General features: G+C 40.7%; 1 protein-coding gene across 1 annotated transcript in view; it reads left to right on the top strand.

Moving 5' to 3' along the window:
• Window positions 1-4,443: 4,443 nt before the first annotated feature.
• The window catches only part of LOC124787978 (knirps-related protein-like), a 111,003-nt gene continuing 91,834 nt past the window's right edge, over window positions 4,444-23,612 (top strand). The window contains exon 1 of the mRNA XM_047254994.1: window positions 4,444-4,878. The gene's annotated coding sequence lies outside the window, so the exon portion shown is untranslated. The remainder of the gene's footprint in view (window positions 4,879-23,612) is intronic.

Below are 23,612 nucleotides of genomic sequence, written 5' to 3'. Positions count from 1 at the left end.
ATGGTATGAGAGGCTTGTGTTGCTGCTTCCTCACCGCTGGCTTCAGAATATCTGATCATCCCTCAATAATGATCAAAACATTGCAACAAATTCATCACTTCCTAGTTTCATGTTCTTAAGTATAGGATGCCACAGTGAGTTTCTACATCGCTAATGTTATTTGTTCCGTGACATTCCGATAGATAGGAAAGAACTAGCCAAAAAATGCATCTCTTACCTTGGCGCAAACAATTCTCGCTCGCAGCAGTACCCAAGATCCAAAGCTGCGGCAAGGCTTCATTTTTTCACCCATGTTCACCGAAGTTCTGCTAAAACACTTATCAGCAGAAAAAATACGAAATCGTTTAGCCATCTTTGTTTTGAAACTGTAACTTCGATTTTCTGTTCGAAACTGCTTCTTGTTGCGCTGTAGATTGGTACAGGTCAAGCAATAAAGTTACTTATTTAACAGATATTAGAACGAAGTATTTTAAAAATTTGCCAAAATTCACAAAATTTACTTGAAATTTGTGAACGGCGTCTCTTAGACGACAATAAAAACAACGTACAGTGAGCACTTGGGCCATTGGTTTACTAGCATACCTGCAACACCTTCAATTTATCAGCATTCTGTCGCACTTGTAGTACGCTGCTTCCTCCACTGTCTTTACTGTACAAAGATAGTTTCTTTTTTTCTATATAAGAACCATTTTACTCCTTAAAAAAGCGTCCATGGCCTGAACGTCTCTATCATCAATTTTGAGAAATTTTTTCACTATCTAAGATGAAACACTAATTCTTTATCATATTGTTTTTAACCTTTTAGTTCTTATTTGGTACACATATCGGTTCTTTTATTTCAGTAGCTACAGAAGAGTGCAGACTTCACTAATGCCAATAATCTTCCGTTCTTTTAGCATGTCTAAGTTGTTATGAAAAAATTCTGAATTAAGTAATCCATAATGTTTGTTAAATTTAACGGTAACTGAGCAACTGTTTGATATAGATGGATGCGTGGATTTGCAACAGCGCTGTTGATCTCCAACCCGTGCTTAGACAGCCATGACTGTGCTTTGTATTCTAAGGAATAATGTAACTAAACATTTCGTCTCAAGTGTATTCTACAGTCAGTCAGCAACCTTTAGAAGCAAAGTCAGTCACATGTCAGAGAGTATCCTGAATTGTGTATTTTGATAACAGGAACCAGTGGTCGGAAGCTGTGCGATGCCTTGGCAGGGCGCTGTGTGTGAGTGACGTATTTCTGAATTGCATATGTTTCACAACGTAAAACTGTCTCTCGCATCGACGTCGATGGCACTAATTTTAAAAATAGTTCTCAGTCATCTTTGATGTGTCCATGGTTGAGTTTGACACTGTTCGCAGTTCATGAATGATTGTCGGAGATGGAGCATTACTCGTTACAGGAATATGCTGACGTGCAGGAGGAATCAGTGCGCGAAAACCAGACTTACGTACAGAGGAAAGTGTCGTAACAGGTGTCATCCACAACGGAAATAAAAATTATCGCCGTTAATAAAAACTTACAACATAAAAGTTGCCGTACAGACCTGACTGAAGTTCTCTGCAAAGAATTTTTCGCACAGCAATATTTCAGGATATGATGTTGGATCGTGTGACTTAACAGCCAACAATAAGCATCCGTCAAATGCACGCGCCGATAAATGCAGTGTGGAGAGTGACTGTTCACGTGCAAATAACTGGTACAAGGAATAGGATCAAAGAGATTATAATTCATCTGGAAGATGTCGCTTAGAACAATTGTTATGGCCTTCAGTTGTAAGATGTATCTTTTAATGACAATAGGAAAGCTAAATATTTATTTCCGATCATAAACCCGGGTTCCCGGGTTCGATTCCCGGCGGGGTCAGGGATTTTCTCTGCCTCGTGATGACTGGGTGTTGTGTGATGTCCTTAGGTTAGTTAGGTTTAAGTAGTTCTAAGTTCTAGGGGACTAATGACCATAGATGTTAAGTCCCGTAGTTCTCAGAGCCATTTGAACCGATCATAAAATCCTTGTATTCAAAATTTGGATCCGCTAGAATCTGCATAGTTTTGACATAAACGTTTGTGGCAGACTATATATAACTATAAGTGAAGTAACATATTCCTCACATTATGTCTCGTCACATCAGAAGAACTGCAAAACCTACGTTATAACATCTTTAAAATCCCGATGTTTCAGGAAAAGGACACATATCGTCCTGAAATACTTATCTCGTCGCTGTATTGCCGGTGTTGCAACCTCTTGGAGACGCATACAACTCCTTCAATCGGAAGATGATTTCACCGTTTGCTTAATTTTTTTCCGATTCGATACTGTCAGCATACATCGAAAGGAAATTATCATTTCATTACATTAGCTCGTGTAGTGCTGAGCAAGGCGCGTCACCGCGCAGCAGCGAGCGGCCAGCGGCGGTATAACGGCACACACGCCATCTGTTGACCGAAGTAGTAACGAGATGTGCCACAGTCGTTGATTCTCGGAAGCGTGCAGTGCTCACGGGCCCTTTTTTTTCTTTTTAATGGGCCTCCTACCTCCCCTATAGCCCTACTTCATCGGGCAAAACCCGAACACTCTGATTAGATTTTACTGATAATACTGTCCACAGAGAAAAGTTACAAAATTGAAGAAACAACTATTTTATGCTACAGAACACACAATATACACCGAGCGGGGTGGCGCAGTGGTTAGACACTGGACTCGCATTCGGGAGGACGACGGTTCAATCCCACGTCCGGCCATCCTGATTTAGGTTTTCCGTGATTTCCCTAAATCACTCCAGGCACATGCCGGGATGGTTCCTCTGAAAGGGCACGGCCGACTTACTTCCCAATCCTTCCCTAATCCGATGAGACCGATGACCACGCTGTCTGGTCTCCATCCCCAAACCAACCAACCAACCAACACAATATACTGCAAGAAAAGAGCTTTGTCGTGCAAGTTCCGAATCTCATTTTGAATGGCCGCTTTCGACACTGAAGTGAGAAATAAAATTCTTTCAGGTCTATATGACGTCCTCAAAGAAATTCGTGGTTATTGTCAAAGGACTTACTGGCATCGCTGTAAAGTGTTCGTCTCTTATCCAGCTACTGAAGTCTCCGTAGAGGTGTATTATTCCACAGAAAGTTTTGTTTATTATATTACTCAGAGAGATTGATACTATGCAAGGTGTTTCAGTTATGCTTCCGACGTCACTTTAAAACTTATATATAGTATATACTGTAAGTACAGCAGCAAAATTTGTTTCAGTGTTGTTCCATGTTACAGTTCTGACCTTGCATCGAAATCTCCCCGACACAGCTTTCTGAGTTCAACTATGATTTGCAATATACCTTCTGACATTATGTCTACTGATTTCACAGACGCTTCTATATCAATAACGTTCTAATATTACAAACACATTAACGTAATTTCAGAAACAGATAGATAAAACTAATTTATTAGTTAACCGATATCATAAAGCATACATCAATTAACGAAAGTTTCGTTTGTACTTTGAGCTCGTAATAAAAGTAATGGCTAATTCCTCAGCAATATTTCATCCTCCCTCGTAAACCTTACGTTTCCCAGCTACTCCCTTTCCCTCAACAACGTGCTCACACGCTGAAGCCATGTCGAAATAAACAACTGCTCCCGCTTATTATGGGGCCTCCGTGACGTTTACGCCTGCCTACTCCAATAATTAAATGAAATAATTTAAGGCACGTTACAACGAAATGGAATCGGTTTAAGCGGCCATAACCGCGGTGGGGAGGGCACGGACCGATATAACAGTGACGCAGTTTCCAACCGAAGCCACCCGCGATGGAGGTAGCCCCGAGCAGTCGGGAAAGAACCGGTATTTGGTCAGCTGTTACCCAAAACAAGAAGCCAGGAAGGCGGAAGGTCCTCGCCGGTATTCCTTTTTTTGTGCGCCTCGACAAACACAAGCGTCCTTGCCTCATTGTCATCACTGTATCTTTCTCTCTCCCTTCTGACCCTTCTCTCTCTCTCCCTCTCTCTCTCTAGTCAGGTTATCCCGAGCGCACACTTCTTCTTCCACGTGTTCGTCTTCCGCATGCTACAAGGGAGAAGATTTCTGCGGCGCGCAGCGGCGAGCTCTCCGCGAAGTCACGCAGAGTGACCGAGCGGGATGCCCCCGAGTGCTAAGACAGGGCAGACTTGTGTAATCATTTTACTGCTCGCCAGTAGTGTCTCCTCTGCGAGCAGCACCTCCTCCTCCTCCTGTTCCTCCCCCGCCGCCGCCGCCGCCGCCGCCACCACCGCCGCCGCCTCCCCGCGCCCCCCGCTCGCGCGGTGTCTTCTTCTTTCTTAATATAGCGGCTGCCGGCGGGGCCGCGCGCCAATGGCCCGTCGCGCCGCCCCTCCACAGTCGGCGCGCTGCGGCGCGGTGTGCGCCCGCGGCCTGGAGCTGGAGAGGGTGCCCCGCTCGCGGCCTGCGCCGCATCATTCCCGCTCCAGCAGGGACCCGCCGCGCTGCGCCTCGCCAAAACCCCGCCGAGTCGACACGCGCGCGCCACCTGCCGACCGACGCCCACGTCGCGATACAGCCAGCGAGGCACGCACCAGAGCTCCCTGGCCGTCGGCAGTCTGTCTCTCTCTCCCTCTCTGCGCCACCGCCTCCCGTGTGACGTACCTAGTGGCACCTGTTGTGCTCTGCGCGAGTTTAGCTAGGGACGAGAAGGGAATAAAACAAATAAAGGATACGTCGACGGTTCCGTGTGCGAAGACTGGGTCACGCGTACTCTCGAAAGTCCACAGTGCAGTGGTCGACTGATGTCCGTGGGATATTGAAACTGACGGAGGTACTTACGGCCTCCAAGACGGCGGCGATTCGCGTGTTACGCCCGGGCGATCCGTCGGGAGAGCACCACAAGGTAAGCAAAGCTCCACGTGTATTGTACTGTCGTGGCATGCTCGCATTAATATCTTACCTATCTTCCTCCGTGGTCGTCCTTTCAGTCAATATTCTGTTACAAGTTTGTCGGTGTGGACGTTCTCCGCAGCAATTCCCTAAATATTTGTTTCATAACACGAAACGCACTTCTCTCGTTGTAAAATAATATTTACGTTCCAGACTTGTTTCGCCTTTCTTTTCAATGAAGCCATCGTCAGGGGATACTCATAAAGTGAATACTTACTATATAAAAATATTATGGTGTGAAATATTCCGAATCTATAAGCATAAAAAATGGAATCTAGTGGAATTAAATCAACTGATGCTGATGGAATCACACTAGGAGATCAGACAGAAACTAGTAGGTGAGGTTTGTTATTTGGGCAGCAAAATAACTGATGATGACCGAAGTAGAGAGGGTATAAAATGTAGACTGACAACGTCAAGAAAAGCGTTACTGAAGAAGAAAAATTTGTTAATATCGAATGTAGATTTAAGTGTCAGGTATTTTTCCTGAAAATATTTGATGGGGTGTAGCGACGTATGGAAGTGAAACACGGACGATAAATAGTTTAGACAAGAAGAGAATAGAAACTTTTGAAATGTGGTGTTATAGAAGAATTGTGAAGATGTGATGGGTAGTTCACGTAACTTCTGGGGAGATACTGAACGGAATTGGGGACAAAAAGAAATCTGTGGTACAGCATGAAAAATGGAAGCTAGTGGAATTAAATCAACTGATGCTGAGGGAATCACATTAGGAAACGAGACAGAGAAACTAGTAGATGAGGTTTGTTATTTGGGTAGCAAAATAACTGATGATGGCCGAAGTAGAGAGGATATAAAATGTAGACTGGCAATGTCAAGAAAAGCATTACTGAAGAAGAGAAATCTGTTAACATCGAATGTAGATTTAAGTGTCAGGTAATTTTTTCTGAAAGTATTTGCATGGAGTGTAGCGACGTTTGGAAGCGAAACAGGGACGATAAATAGTTGAGACAAGAAGAGAATAGAAGCTTTTGAAATGTGGTGTTATGGAAGAATTGTGAAGATGTGATGGGTAGCTCACGTCACTACTCAGGAGATACTGAACGGAATTGGGGGCAAAAAGAAATTTGTGGCACAACCTGACTAGAAGAAGGGATCAGTTGATAGGACACATTCTGAAACATCAAAGGATTAATCGTTTAGTACTATAGAGAAGTGTTGAGGGTAAAAAGCGTGGAGGGAGACCAAGAGATAAATACAGTAATCGGATTCTGAGGAATGTAGGTTGCAGTATGTATGTACGTATTCGGGGACGAAGACGTTTGCACGGGACAGAGCAGCATGGGGAGTCGCATCCAACCAGTCTTCGGACCGAAGACAACAATTAGCATAAGTAAAAACAAGAGTGTACAATTTACAAAAATATCCGCTGAAGATGACTTTAATACAAAAGGCGAAACGTGTCTGTAACATAAATAAATATTAAAACGAATATAAACTCTTTATCGCCCATTCCGTATTTTTTTTTCATTTGTGATAAAGATTTTCGAGCACATTGTTTTTTTCATCATCACGGAAGTGGTCAAGCCCGCTACAGCGTGTCATTCCTCTCAAAAATCTTCATTTCTGTACTGTGGTTCGGCTCTTATCCTTGGGCTACAGAACTATCCCGCTCTAAATTCGTACAGTCATCCAAATTCCATAAGGGCCATTTATTGTTGTGACTCTATTAGTTTTTGGCTTTAAACATCTCAGTATCATGCACTCCATTAATATTTCAATTAGAAGTAAGCGTCCTACAATTTCTACAGTGTTGTAAGCGAGATGGGATTGCATCGGCACTGTTGAAAACGATACGACTAGAATTTTCTTGGAACGAGTTTTGATTCAAATTTATATAGACCTCCATTGCACTCAGACACAAGTTTTTCATTTATCAGGCATTATTACAACAATTTGATGCTCTAATTTTTGATGCTGCAACAGTAGCCGTGTCTGCCAGACCCGGAGTAAACTATCTAAATACGTTGCAGCTGTTTCGACGTCGGCCGATGGGATATTTAATTACAGACCTACATGTAACTACGTAGGCTTTCCCGGCGTAATAAGTCGTGAAAGACCTACATATCTAAATAACAAACTTTAAAAACTATAGATTAATTTTTTTGTCAATTTTAGGAGCGTAGACCTCCGCGTCCGTTGTGAAATTTCGGAAAGAACTCTTGGATCACGTCAGTGTGATGCCGACAACTTTCTGTAAACCATTTGAAGTAGTGGCCGAAACGACAGACCTTTTACATTATGGCGTGGTCACACAACCGGGAGACATTTATCGTTTCTTTTAAAAATTGTCTGTAATTTACGACCATGTGCGACTTAGCCAACTTTGCCCTAATTCCGCGTTACTCAGACGTTTGCCGACTGCTGTCTCGCGAATTGCGAGCGATGCGGCACGTCAGTCACGCTTCCGAAACCGCAGGCCGTCCTGCTGGCAAGAATTCGCAGCACCGTGAGTCAGGGCCGAGGCGGCGCGCCTCCTCGGAAGCAGAGTCCGCGAGGAGCGTGCTCGGAATTCGGCCGCTGGCGCCGCCGCTGCTCGGCGGGTCGGGTCGCCTTTAAACGCGCTTCTCTGTCTAGGAGCCTTCAAGTCAACTCCCTCGTTCCACAACACTCCCTGTCTTTTTTAAGTAAATCTTGAGTTTTCGCACCTCATAAACAAAACATGATGCGTCTAATTGCCGCCGGAACCGTATTTGCTAACTTGTCCCACAGAGATTAAATAAACAACTAAATCAGTAAAATTCTTCTCTTTCTAGCGACTAAACTTAACATTATTCACAATGCGTTTCAAACACCTTCAGGCGCATATCACTTGTCAGCTCGTCAGCTACACTTGGTGGCTTATTACATTAATTACACGGTGTTTTTGTTAACTTATCAGTGCTGTCAAACCTTCTGATAGCAAAACCAAAAATACGTAAATACTGCACTCATAATGGTTGTTGACACCATGCGTGGCTTGGGGTGGCGCAGGTACGACTTACCTCATCAGGAGGTCTAGTTTGTCGAATAGAAACAAAATTTTTTTGTATAATATCATGTACAAGAAATATTCTTTTTTTTGTATTCCACTCATTACTAATTACTGCCACGAACTTACTGTTGATATTTATCCTCTGTATGTAAGGCCATTGTTACTGGAATCTACCTATGATGACCGACTCTCTTAACAGGACAAGTGAAACTGACAATTGTTTGAGCACAGCTTTCCTTCAGAGTGACAGACGCTCTCGACCTCTCAGGAAGGTAACAACAGCTACAGAACTGATAAAAACATTATTGCAGTTACGTAACCTAAAAAAGTTTACAGTCGGCTTTCCCCCTGTTTTTGTTCTGTATTACTATTTAATGAATATTTTATAACGCATGTTCCAGTATTAAAAATAGAATAAAAGATATGTTGTGCATAACTTCCTCCGCTTCAGTATTATCATGATGTGTTTGCTGATGAGAATTTTATTCTGTTTATTGCATAGTTCATGTAATTATTTCCAGTGACGAAAGCTGTCATGCGAATGCAAAATGAGCGTGTTACGTTTTATTCTAAGTGAAAGAATTCCAGTTTCAATGAGACATCCTCAACATAGCACAACTAAATAACACTGCTCGTCTGTGCGTAGCCGTCTAACGTACGGAATCCATTTCCGGGACATTTTTGTAGATCTTCTAGCAGTAGTCGTATTCAGTATTAAATGACTTTTAATGTATGCAGTTTCGTGCTGTTTCCTGTTGTCTCATTTCGGCATACATAGCAACTACGGCACATATAAGCAAAGTCGCTACGATACATTGCTTCCTGCCGTAATTTCCTCAAGCCTTTCAATTACTTAACGCATTATTAACACTCATTTGAAAGCATTACACAAATTATAATTGGGAAATGTTTCACTGTTTTGTATTTCTGAATCGCTAGATGACAATAGTCTATTCCTCAGAAACATATTGACAGTATGTAACGGATATTGCTATCGTCTTACGTTCGTTTCCACTGTAGTTATGAAATTATTTTGTTTTTATAAATAAGCAGACAAATTTCCCCTCATTTGCCTAATACGTTGGACATCAAGTCCTCAGAGAGGTTACACAGTGGGAAGTGAAACTGATTTCTTCGAAGGAAAACATAAAAATAGCGAAGACATTAAAATGTGGCCAGACAGAGATTGGTATCTCCATGTGGTACATTATCATACAACGTACGACAGAGAAAATAGTAAGAAGCTACAACAGCATTCTGATGGCACACGCATGGAAATCTGCGCTGCAGTTCCATAATACGGAATCTGATCTCAACAGAAAACTTGACTTAAACATAACTTAGCTGTTCTTTTTTAACAAAAATCGTCTAAAAATATATTACATCAACGAACAGTGACATTGTGCTTTCTTTTTATCTTGTTGTCTTCGTAGTTTACAAATGAGATGAAAAGTGGAGGCATATTGTAAGAACCGAAATTGTAATTCTCGTTTACGCTGAACTAATGCCAACAGCAACGACAAATCGCTCCAACAACTACGCCTCTATGATAGAATTATCTTTTAAATACTTTTTCAAAGCTAACGGAACGTGAATTGCACGTATCTGGTACCGTACTGTACGTAGTTCGTAAGCCTAGTAATCGAAAACTGAGTCAATCCTCATTCTAAAGGCATTGTGTTGCTAATTAACTGCGCTAAAACACGTTTAACGGCCTCTAAAACCTGGTACTAACTCACATTTAACTCACTGGCATACATAAACATGTGGCAAAAATTTCAGTCGCATAGCGAATAGTGCATTAATTACTTTGGTTAAAATCATACGCTTCTTTTAACGTAAAGAAATATTTTTCTCACTGTAGTATCACAAAAAATTATAATTACAACAGCGACATTTCCAACGGTTTACGTTACTTTTAAAATTATAATGCTGAATTCTAGAAAAGGAATCATCTTTTGTGCTCATAGCACAAACTGGAGTTATAACTTACGCGCTACGCCCAGGTCATTCTGCCCACGGTGGAGAAAGAACGACGTAACCACCTTTGAAAGTGGAAGGTCTACATCAACTGAGAAAATTATTCATTTCCTGCACATTACCTTTCGCTGTGACTCTGCGTCGTAGCATGACGCTACTGCTTCCCTACCTACGTGGCCTCCCTCCAAGAAATTCGTATTTATTAATTACAAGTGTGAACGACGAGGCAGCAAACAGTGAAATATCGGCTGCCATTTTTTAAAGGATACTGCGATTATGGAAAAAAAACTTCTAAATTTAAATTGACGTAATGGTGGCCCAATGGATAAAGTTTTTACTTGAAGAGATATAAAAATTAGGGCTTCTCGCAGTACATTGACGGGTATGAACCGCCAAGAATAGCAGCCAGTGAGATTGTGGAATCAGAGTACACGCAAACAACAGCTCGTCGTTTTACAACTGAAAGAAATTAACGTTTCGATGGGCATGGTGATTGTTTATCCCAAACGTTTTTGAAGATTTTACTTTATATATTTCAGGCGATTGATACGTCTCATATAATATCTGGACTGTTTAAGCAGCAGCTTCAGTGCGATATACTGTGAAAAGCTTCAATCTTTTATCATAACCTTTAGTCGACATAAAAACAGAAAACGACAGATCCACTCGATTTTAACCGCACTGCATGAGGAGGAGGAAATAACTTTGAGGAAAAATAAATTATTTCCTCATAAACACTTCCTTCGTTCGGGGTTTAACCGAAGAGTCACAATTTCTGATGATCGTAGAAGAACTACGAATAAAAACGCCAGTATGTGACGCAGTAACACTGAATAGTGCACACAAGGAAACGACACAAGTTTAACAGCAAGACTCCACGGCTGATTAGAAGTTCAGTGAAAATTATGTTCGGCTGAATGCTTCTGAGAAAAATGAGAGAGGCCATCCACGTTTAATAATTGATATAGGGAACATACGACACCTTGCAACTTTCTGAATACTGAAATGTCGATGCACATAGTAAGAAAAGGGGGAACTGTTTTCTTATCGCATCTAATTGGCCAAATAAATTACTGTATAGTAACGCTGTCACACTGTTTTCGTAAACTACGTTAAAATTGAGTTGCATGGGTATCTAACTAGTTCGCAGTTTAATATGATTACAGAAAACAATTATATGGATAAAGCTAATCGTTTGAAACTTCACTCAACGATCAAGTCGTCGACTCCAATCTTTTACACCCACCAGGAGATACACAAACATGGACTAGATCTTCTTATGTTTCGCTGGGACGTGTTGTCCCAACAATACAATTAGTTCCAACGCCACGCTGTCGCCCGAGATTTTCGAAAAGTTTCTACTGGTTGCAACGTAAATATCGGAACCATAAATACTATCGGAACCACAAATACTCTCCCAAATGTTTCTATTTCGAATTATTTTTGCCCCACTATCAGCTCTTCTGATATTTAGCTCGAGAGATTTGAGTCTATAATTGGTACAGCCTCGAACAGCTCGATCCACCCGACTGGGTGGAGGTTGAAAGATATCAAAAAATTTAAATACATGTATAGAAAGTCATCGATGCTCTTACACTATCTTAAGAATTAATGGTATATGTACACACAACATCTTCATATTGTCTTCTGGCATAGATCATCCCACAAACAAATGAAAATAACTCTAATCCTTCCCCTCTGACCAATGATTCCGGAAGAATTCCTCTGGTTGTATAACAAATTCTGCAGCTGGAAATCCCTTCGCAAATATTCCCAACAGAGACTCTGCCTGCTCTACAAAGGAATTTCAACTAGCCACAATTGAAATTAATGCAAAAAAGTTGTTAGAGACAAAGGAATTCATTAAATAACATTCATGAACTAGGAGTTGAAGAAAATATCATTGGAAACTACACCAAGATCTTCTAGAATTTCGATTAGTAGATCTGAAAAAAATAACCATCAAAATTTTGGGCTGCACTAAAATTAGAAGCGTGAAGAGATCCGATGAGCAGCCCAGGAAGTTAAGAAGGATGACGAAGAGAAGCGGCCATTCACAGTTCTTAAGACTACAATTTTACTGGGTGGCGTCTTGCACATTTCTTTCTGGTGCAAACAAGTCATCTCGTAAGGCATAGGAGATACAAAATTTAGAAGTCTGGAAAGGAATAAAATGTAAGAGAAAGAATATAGGCATCGAATATAGCTTCCTGAAAAACAGAGAAACTGCAGGTCAGCATTGACATAAAAGCAACGAAGAGTGTCAGAAACGCCATTTAAAGCCCAGAATTGTGTATAAGTGAAACGATCATAGGAAAAAAACTGTAAAAATTTAAAATGCGGTATTTTATAGACTAGTCGAGGAAAGATATTCGCCAAGACTACCTGAAAGCTGTTCATGAGATATGTGAGTCTATTTTCAAGATTATTCTTGGGTGCTATTTGCCATTTATCTTCGGAGATGCTTCCATTAAAAAAATCGTAGGGTAAAGCCAAGATTGGACTATGTGGCGTTGGCGGTGCTGAAGACTTGTGAGAAGAGCATGTGGGGACAGAATGGAGAGAATCGATAGCCTACTGAAAATTAGACGCATAATTCTTGACAAATAAAGAAAAATGTTTCCAATAACTATAATTATCAGTAACTACAAACCAGGAGAGAAAAACCGTTTAAAAGTACGTTAGGTTTGGTATTAGTGTTGATCATCACAGCACAATAGCTGCAAAAATTCAATAGGACTTTTTAGATCGTAGACGTAATTCACTAGCAGTTCATTTGAAGCAAAACCATACTTTCGGTTTTGCTAAATTAAAACATAAATGGGTAATGTAATCCTTTTGAAGAGGAAAGAGGGACGGAAAAATAGTATTTAACGTCCCATTAGCATCGAGGGCATTCGAGATAGGGCAAAACTCGAATTAAGGATGGATGGAGAAAGAAATCGACCGTGTCCTTTCAAAGCAACCATCCCGACATTTGCCTTAAGCGATTTAGGGGAATTACAGAAAACGTAAATCAGGATGGCCGCAGGCGGATTTGAACCGACGTCCTCTCGAATACGAGTCAGAGTGCGCTCTTACTTCCACTGAACAGCTACACTCATTTCATCCGTATTTTCCGCAAGCTCACATCAAAAACAGCTATTCGATGTTAGTGTAGTTGAACAATTCTTGGATTATACATACGACTTGCAGTGACACTCTGAACGTGTAAGCAAGTCTGTAGTTTCTATGATATGAAAAACGCAGAGAACTGATGTAATATTTTGTTTGCATTGTGCTGTCTTTCATCCCTTCAGATTGTCTACAAACACTTCATAGACTCCAAAGAAAAATGAAACTCTCTAGACACTGTTTAAAATTGTCCTGAGGTATTAGCCATGCCAATAATATTTTTGATGGTGGAGTAAGTCTACACAGTTCGACTACATGGGGCCCCATTGAGGGGTAATATTGGTTCTTGGATGCTAGACGCTTCCATTTAAAAAAAAAATTAAAAAATAAAGTGGTTTTCCTGAGTACTGTTTCGAAAATTTCAAATAATCGCGTGTCATAATTCAACTGAGAAAGTTGTATGGCAAGAATATAGTCAATTCGTTCTAGAATATCCAGTTTCGACTAGGTGCAATAGTATTCTGTTGAACGATATTTACTTTTTAATTAGATACGACCTTTCTACAATGCGCTTGGCGATTTTACTATAAAGTATAAATTAACGAGCACGTTTATTTAGCATAACTCGTTCCTGTGAAGCCGACAATGTTGAACACACAGGGGGCGCGACCCACGCGAAGAATGCAAACTCGTCGCAATTTTATTCTTCTAGAGCCATACAAAGCTAACAGAACCACCCGCGACAGCTGTCGGCCGAGGGAGGAACTAGCTTCGCGTGAGCGTCTCTTGACTGGGCAGCGCATCGCGCCGAGTCTCATGCAACGCTACCCGTTACACATCAATGAAGAAATAATCCGCTAACAGAAAATCCCCCCCCCCACCCCCCCCCCCCCCCGATTAACTGAAATTTGAACAAATTTTATCGGAAATAACGACACGTCATCCCTAACGTGCTGAGTTGTTGGGCGGCATGACCAAGCTTCCAAAGTCAACATTTGACGTGCACACTGGCAACCATTATTGCTCATTCAGTAATTCAGTAATTCCCCGATTCGAGAAGGAACATTTTGAGCGTATAAAAATGGATAAAATTATCACGCAGACGGGAAAATTCAGTTTGATGATCATGAAGATTTCTTGGCATCTACAGTTCTCACCATTTCGCTAATTCGAAATGGGTACATAATTTGTTTTGCTCAAGCGTAATGCAAATGGAATTCTTCAACAGCCCATGACAGCATTCTTCAAAGAATTTTTTCCATGGTACATTTAGTGTAGATAACATATTATATTTTTCAGTTACACTGAATGTCAGATGATAAACAGTAAGTCATATCTTGTAGTCAAACGAAATGCGTTGTTTATCACAAATAGGAGATCGTTTGCGTTTGAGAATTTAATTGTTCAGTTATTTGCAAAAACCGCTTAATCTACAGTCTTTTACAATTAAAGGATACACGTATGTGGCCTGGCCCTTAGCAACAGACTCACAACGTCGTGAATATTTAGAGCTATTCTAGTACACTTATCTTCCCGTTGAAAATTATGATAAAATTATCGTGTGGTTGTCGCGGTGAGCAAAATTTGATAATGAATTTTTTGCTGATGATATATGCCAAGGTCCGGAGAATGTCGACAAATTAGTATTACTGTATACTAATGATGAGATGTAGATTTTCCCTTATATGCGTAAAATGTAACATGGAGGGTCGATTAAGTGTGAATCTGAAACTCGGTTATGTACAACTCCACGAGAAATCTATGCTTCCACCCACCTGTGGCAGCAAAAATAAGAAGACGCTCAACTAACGTGTGATTCGAAACATCGACATTTTTTTTATAGTTTCCATTTGTATTGCTCTTAGACTTTTGAAATACGTATTCTACGAATTACAATGCTTTGCTTGAGAATAATTGGAAAAACTCAAAGAAAAATGATCGAACCATTTGTACCGAAATAACAGTATATTTTACTGACAGCGTGCTTCCGCGTGTTCTGCCGAGTTGTTATTTCCGTTTTAGCACAATATTTGACGAGCAGCGCAGCTGTTGGGGTCCAGGCAGCGAGTACTACAACAGCAAAACTCGTAGCACCTGAAGAAGACAGCTGGGTTGGTCCTCGAAATATTATTCGTAAAACGGAAACAACAACTTGGCAGAACACTCTATTACTCAATCGCGCCGAGAAAACGAGAGATCATGGTATAGTTTTAGTTACACAGCCTCACCTGCGAAAGTAGTGCATAATGTCCCTAAGAAAACGTACTAGTCCGAGTAAAATAATAACAGTTCTAAAAATTAACCTTTACCATAATTACTTGTGGCCATACTGACTGCGTTTAGGAACTGTGATTGTTTGGAATAATTACTTATTTGTATTTTCTGCTACCAGTCGCTTTTATTTGTTTTATGTTTAATTTAGTATATTCAAACGCGTTTCGTGCATTTTATGCTCATCTTCAGGCGTTTACACGTACACAAAAGTATTACTTAAAAATAAAATGTTTAAAACTAAATTAAACTTTTTGTTAATTGTTCTCTAGGGATGTGTGGCTGTTAGAGTATATGGACGGAGGGGGCGGGGGCAATGGTTGGCCAGAAACTGATGTCCAGTGATGCCATTGTGACATCTGTTTCTGGCCAACTACTGCCTCCCTCCTCCCTCCAAATACCCAAAGTACCCCAATAGCCGCACCAGCAGCGAACAATAAATAAAAAGTCCTAAGTTAATTAAGTTTAAGACGTTTCATTTTTAAGCAAGAATTTTCTGTATTTACAGACTCCTGAAAATTAGCAGAACGTGCACGAAACACTTTTCAATATGTTAAAGCAAACATAAAACACATAAAAGTGATTGATAGCAGAAAAAACAACTAAGGAATCAAATCTTTACCGTATACAAAAATGTGTGTAATGCTTTAGAGAGAACCACACTAAAAACATTTTAGTTTGCGACTGCGTAGAATGCCAAGACCGTATGAGGTATGGCGACGCACATCTCTGTGGAGCTTGAATTTCAAATTGCGATCGCACTCGCTGGGGATCAGTACATTTGTTCGCTGCCACAGGCCACGTACTTGTGGGTGTCGTAACAAGAAATTTTTGCCTGAGTCTAAACATTAATCAGAGGATGTCCAGTGTAGGAGCGAGGGAAGAAAGCTAGGCATTTCCCGCGGTCCAGGCATATCTCTGCCACACGTATTGCCAAGACGTAGGGGCCGTCCCGATGCGGCGCCGTGCGTAGGACGCATTGCCCAAAAATGTCTCTATTATACGTGCTAACCTCTTCTCTTCTTTTTCTTTCTGATGGGCGGCTGTGTGCCGCTTGAAAGGTGACATAATAATAAATAATGAGAGTTCACGGAATAACTTTAAGGATTTTGTAACCACACAGACAAGTATGCCGTCCGACAAGTATCACGAATTCCTCGAGTGATTTACACGTGACGGAAACCGTTAACGCTAATGTGCGTCTTTTTTATGGATACCTTAAATGTTTTTTCTTCCCGTTCCTCTTCCTTCCTTCTACGGACTTATGCTTGTAACAACACTCCCATGAACAGCATACATCACGCATAAAATATAAAACAACCTTACTAATCTACATTCATTTATTTATGAACGACTAATGGACGAAAAATAATAGAATTTCTCTTTCCTCACGTAACAGGAAGAAATTTGCAGCTTTAGGAGTCTTACCATTGCACCCTTACACGCATTCGTGCCAGTCTTCGTTTCTAATTTTCTGTTAAGACCCATTGTCCTTCGTAAATGTGTACACCAGATAAATATTTGCACTTGAAACACTGCGTCCTGCACATAGGACGAACCCGTTTAGGCATTGTTGACATGCAAGGAATACCGATGACACACTTGCTTTATTAAGAAACTCTTCCACATTCTAATGAAACTATCCAGGAACCACAAGCGGTATTTTTATCTGTTGTTGAAACCATGCGCGAATTGTTATCAGCATTAACTTCTGTTGCTGCCTCCGTATTTGTAATTCAAAACACCTTTCGGTGGTTGTTGAGATCTAAGGATTAACAAATTTCCCTTCCTACAGGGTCATCAACTTTAACCCTATTCTTATGTTGTCTTAATATTTGCGTGTAATCCGATTCTAATGATTCCGCAATTGCCTGAGCTGTACTGCCCTGTAATTGGAACGAAAAGGAGAGAGATTACCAAACGATAGATGCAGCGGTTAAGGCGCTGAACTCAAAATCCCTGTCTAGCCATCCAGGTGCGCATATTCCGAAGCTTTTTTCGCTTCACATGATGGCGAAATTACTATTGCTATGGCTGAAACCCTCCCTCGTCTTGGCTCAACTGAACTGGAGTTCCGTCTTCAATTATCTCGACGTGAATAGGGCGTTAAATTCTGACCTACCTACTATTACAGATCTTCCTTTGCATTCAGGCATGATTTTCTTCAGAAGAACATATCTGACCTACCTGCTATTACAGATCTTCCTCTGCATTCAGACATGATTTTTTTCAGAAGAATATATCTGAAGAGATGACACAGTGGACCATTCTGATGAGAAAACATCGTTTAAACATATTCTCTACTCTCAGTAGTGAGATTTCATGGAATAACTTTAAAAAATTTGAGACGTCTGCAAAATTATGTCGCCCTGCTGGTATCTAGAATTTCTAGAGTCATTTACACGAGACAGAAGTACAGCAATGTTAAACCGTTAGGAATAGGGACGATCCACGTCACAGTAAATTAATAGCTCAATAACTGTTATGCTTTATTGTCAATTTACTATACAAGCCATTACCGTACAAAAAATTCTTTTACCTGCTTCTAAGCCCTAGTTTTAGTGGTCGGGAGGTGAGACAGACCTGCAGCGAATCCATACAGCGCATTAACGACAGATGGTCTGGCACACCGGACATTGGGTGTAATGAGACTGTTTTTCACACTCGTTTAGCCATGCGCTGGACGCCTCCGCCTACGATGCATAAACAGTTCATTTACGATAACGTACACAACAAAGTTTACACGAATCACAGACAGATGTAGCACACGACTTTCATCCCTTAAGTTAAATGACGACTCTGACACAACGAAGGGCATCCTGCACCGAGGTAAAACGAAAAAATAAAAATGTTGAAAACAGCAGATTCTCGTACGACGAAATAAACACTAGTAAAGTTCAAAAATTTCACTGACCGTTTATTGGTAAGCGTGATAGCGTTACGGAGATGTTTAGCAAACTCAAGTGGCAGACTCTGCAAGAGATGCGCTCTGCATCGCGGTGTAGCTTGCTGTCCAGGTTTCGAGAGGGTGCGTTTTTGGATGAGGTATCGAATATATTGCTTCCCCCTACTTATACCTCCCGAGGAGATCACGAATGTAAAATTAGAGAGATTCGAGCGCGCACGGAAGTTTCCCGGCAGTCGTTCTTCCCGCGAACCATACGCTACTGGAACAGGAAAGGAAAGTAATGACAGTGGCACGTAATGTGCCCTCCGCCACACACAGTTGGGTGGCTTGCGGAGTATAAATGTAGATGTAGATCTAGATGTAGATGAACTAGTGTTTGCGACCGCTCTGTTGTTAACTTGTGATTATGTTTACTGTGTTGTTTAAGGTACTTCCAAATAACTGTAATTTCTGTTTGTACTATTTGGCCTCCTAACTCATAATCAACACCACAAACAGTAATTAGTTGAGAAATTCAGTGTGCGAAGTAGACCATACGTTACAAAAAGCTGGTACTCGAAATCCGTTGAGAACAGAGCGTATGTTTGTGTCGTATTTTCACTTTAGAATGATCAGTACTATCTCCGTATGACGTATTTCCTCCTCCTTTTGAAACACCTGTACGTATTTCTACTTGGTGACAATTTGCGAATGTCTGGATTTCTTAAAAGTGTGAAAACTTCCACGGTGAGAGGCAATGTGAATAAAGTCCTATTGCACATTAGGCAGCATTATTTTGGAATTAAAACCACTATTAAAACCGTCTTTTCTGTGGCGAGTAAACTGCAGTTAACCGAAAAGTATTTCTTTCTTATCTGGATTCGTTGCTTACCCTTCCTCTTCGCCTTCAGCTGTCGATCTGCCGTCTGCCGCAGTGACAGCCGCACCGGCGCCGTCAGTTCGCACCTTTCATTAAACACTCTGCTCGACCTGCGCTCTCGCTTTTGGACAAACACCAGTTATTATCTTTGACAAGTACTCCATTGTCACACAGTGTCAACTCGGTCTCTCGTTCCGAGACGAAGAGCAGGGAAAAGGGGGGAACGGGGGTTCGGAATAAGAGCGTTGCGCGGCATCACAATGGGCTCTGAGGTCAACTTGTAAATCTGTAGTTACATGCTCAAGTTATTTATTGGTAAGTGAACATTACAATAACAATAGAGGTTGTTATTACTGTATCAGCAGCAATAAATGTCCCCATTGTTGTCCTCTTTATTGTATTCAGTGTCTAAAATTTATTCTCGCATTTATCGTCGTTATAATATCCGAGCCGTTGGAAGTCAGAAGTAACGCCGGAGCGGGATTGCTGCATTCGTGAAATGCAAGCCGACCACCGTCCACTTCCATTCACGGCTGAGTTACTGACGCCGAGGACCTAATAGAGACTCAATACTTTCTTATCCCGTGGAATGCCGCCCAATAAATTACGTACGGGTGAATATGGTGGAAGTCAAAACATCCGTGGTGGCCCCGACCTCTGAGTGGGAGCTGTATATATCGTTGGGGGAGGAAGATAATGCAGTGTGGATGCGTATCTCACACAGGAAGTGGCTCTGACACTACGAGCAGGTAAACGGTTCCTTTAAATCTCTTCGTCCATAAATACTACTAACGGAAACCCGTGGTGCAAGGCTCTCTCATGCGCCATTAACCTTTGAAAATTCTCTCTGTCACAAAAGAGGAAAAAAATCGAAAAGATAAGAAATAATACTCAGATAATTTTCCATCAAGAACGTTACACCAGAAGAGGCTGTTTTGTACGTTAGTTGCTACGCTACAAATGAAGTAGGTGGTCAGAAGTGGTACGTCGTTCGCATACTGAACTCGTGATAAAAACTTGCCATAATATTCACGCAACGCCACCTTGAAGATGATCTGTCCAGTACAAAGTGTGAGTCGTTACTCTATCACGAGGTTGGTCATTCATATCTTCTTCCTCCCTCCAAGAGCTGTGTTACGTATTTGACACCCCCATACGGAGAAAGGTACTTTTTTTGTAACATCTGTAATTGTGAAACGTTAATGTATCATTCCTGGAACATTTATGATCTGTGAACCGTTAATTATGAGGTAACGAAAAGATCTATAATAGTTTTATAGCAAGAAAGGTTTCCTCCAATAGACTTTTACTCTCATCAAAATCAGGGTCCTTGTTTCGTTGTGGTATTACAATTCATCAGAAGCGAACGCTGGTTACTTACTTACAGGAGTCGTCAGCCGATTTCGCTCTAGTTACACTTGTTCCGATCCAAATAGCGCGTCACGGTACGCGAGCCCGAGAGGGAAAGAAGCGTGACGTGTTTGAACACGTCAGCGCTGCGCTAATATTTTAGAGGTTGTATTCATACTTTCGAGTCCATTTCGTTCATAACGTTATATCGACTGCGTGTATCTATTTGCAAAAGTATGTCATAGGCAAAACATACACTTAATAAACAGTTTCAAATCAAAAGTATTTCATTTTCTACACTTGAAACTCAGTGATGACAAGGAAGAAGCGGCAGATTCTATGCTGTATGGCACCCATACAAAAAGTAAAGAGATAAGTATGAAATTAACATTACTTTAAAAATATAAATCAACTACAGCCACATACACTTTTATTTTAAAATGACATTGCAAGAAAGAAACTAGAACCTCTTCTTAATGAAAATATGTATTTACAAGGGAAGGTATTTGTTACGCTACATGTATTGCGTTAATGCGAAAGTATGTGTGCAGAGCTAGATCAAATAGTAATGTTTTTCTTTATAAGTTAGTTCCATTGGTATATATTCCTAACGTTGTGCCAGAATGGAGGTGATCTGCAATGTAGTTGACTAAGGAGCAAAACTTCAGAAAGTCAAGATCGCTAATAAACCACTAATTTCGGTAACTAGTTTCGGTGAGATTACGTTACCATTTCGGATCTTATGATCTACTAATCCGCATAATCTCCTCCATCTGTGCTATGTATCTTGTCACATCACGAATATGCATGTGAAGATCATGAAATCACTGGTTATCAGCATGTCAGATTTAAAATAAACAACATGTACATACATAAGGGTACTGCGCCGAATACAAGTCCTCATCTTCAAACAACATAATAACGACCGTTTATGACCCGCTCTGGAGATAACCCTTGATGCCACCATTTCAGAGAAACTGGTTATTTTACTGTTAATTTCATTAAATATTACGGCGCTGCATGAACTCCGTTTGATGAAGTAAATGATTCATGGAAGGACAGCAGTTCAATTAGAAATCAAAAATCTTCCAGGAAAGTGCAATTAGACTTCGTTTTCGATTCGATTGTAGAGATAATTTAAAAGAAGCCGTTAGCAGGAATTTCTACGTAATTAATTTACGAACCCTGTTGGTCTCTAATGCTAGTAGGATACTTTAGGACGCTATTCTTTTTTTTTTCCTTTTCTTGTGAGCTATTTCCAAATAGAGAGTGTTATTGGTCTAAAATCCGTATACGAACTCATAAATAGTGGGGGCGTAGTACTAAGTATGTGATATGTAATGATGTATTGCCAAATGCCTCTCTTCCGTTACATTAACATATAAAACAAAGAAAATATTTTTGAGTCTAATTAAACTATGAGCATATAACTGGCCACATCTCATGCATGGAGTCTAGGATTCTGTAGTATCGAGATTAACACAAAGGGCTACTACAGTGTATGGACTGTTCAGCAGGTTGTCCCTCGGAATCTAGTTGCTTAGTTTTTATCTACTATCCGCATTTCCCTGATTTTTGAGAATATCCCCAACGATCACTGTATGAATAACTATTGAAGATCCTTTTGTGAATAAACCAAACCGCATGTGTTCAAAAGCAATCTTATCGATTAGCTTGCAAGACACACCCTGTTCCACGAAACAATCAAAACACAATTCTAAACAAGTCGGAGCAAGACAGAGAAAAAAAAATAATTTCATAAGAAATAAAATAAATTATGCACATGATTAAGAACTGCTGTGACATGTAACATGAACATTAAAGGAGATCTAGGACAGTATTGATGTGCACTAACAGCCAGAAAAGGTAAGGGCAAGACGAGCAGTTCACCGAAGCCGTGGCGTCGTTTCTGTGAGTGAGGCGAATGCACATTACAAGCTGTGCGCAAGTTGGCTCGCTCTGGAATAGTCTTCAGCAGATCTCATTTCGAATGCACACTTTCGCAACGTCTGACTTTCCCTTATATCTAGCGCAAAGCTACACACCACTAAGTATTTTATTAATAAGCACTAGATGAAGACATCAGTAATGATGTTAAAATCACGACTCTTTGCAGGACAGCCTCAAACTGAATTTATTGGATTCGAGTTACGCTTGTGTTTCAGTCAACCAGACAGTTAAAGAAGGCTTTAACAGTGTTTTCTTCGCATTTGTGCGTGTTATTTCTGGTGCTTGTGATCATTTTCATTTTTTATTCATATGCCTATTTTAACTGACCGAGGTGGCTCAGAGATTAAGATACCGTATGGTTACTCCAAGCTATTTTAGTTCAAGCTCCCTCCAAGCTACCTTGATCTAAATTTTCCGCTGTGTTCATTCGTCATCTGCTTGTGTGATGACTTCGAGAAATTGTCTGCCGATTTCTTCACTGTTCTTATACGACTTGGTATCGATACATTCCATTTATTCAATAACGACGAGGCCGTAGATTGTAATATTACCCACAGTAACAGTACTATCTACAATAGCTGTCTGTTATCTTATTCATAAAAAAATTCTGTTGGTTTTTCCCGTTTAAAGTCACTAATAAACTGGCCGGCAAAGGCTTCTTAGCTACTTAATCGTATCTGTCTACTTTCATTAAGGCGAACGCCAACATTTTGTGCCTTCCAGAAGTTTTCTGTTTTATTCTGTTTGTAGTGTAATTTATACAACAAGATACCATGTACAGCACACTGCTTATGTCAAATACTAGTGGGCAACGAAGCATGCTTTTACAAGAAAAGAATGCGCGAGGTAGTGCAATGATAAACCGCACGAAACGTCTTCTCCGGTAATCGATTTCAATACCCGCGTGTGCGGACCTGTAACTTATCACCATAACTCAATGGTTGCTGCTTAAAACACGTTTCCGTAGTTTGAGAAAGTCAACTTTAATATTCAGTCATACTGCGTTACGCCCCCCCCCCTCCTCCCCTCACCTAGCTCGCGCATAGGTGCCTGTTAATGTGGATACAGATTCCCAAATTTCAGTCAGATCACAATCCAGCTACCCAGATTTTGTATTCACTTCAGAAGTGTGTAGAAATTGTACCTTCATTGGCTCTGGCAGTCTCATTTGTCCCGTTCCTCTCCAATTGAATTATGTCGACAATGATCTCGATGCCGTCTGGAAGATAACCTTTAATTCACCTCCCTTGTATAAATTTC

The sequence above is a fragment of the Schistocerca piceifrons genome, chromosome 3, assembly GCF_021461385.2.
Source record: "Schistocerca piceifrons isolate TAMUIC-IGC-003096 chromosome 3, iqSchPice1.1, whole genome shotgun sequence".
Lineage (NCBI taxonomy): Eukaryota > Metazoa > Arthropoda > Insecta > Orthoptera > Acrididae > Schistocerca > Schistocerca piceifrons.
Note: the sequence above shows the minus strand (reverse complement) of the source record. Positions and strands in the feature narration are given on the sequence as shown.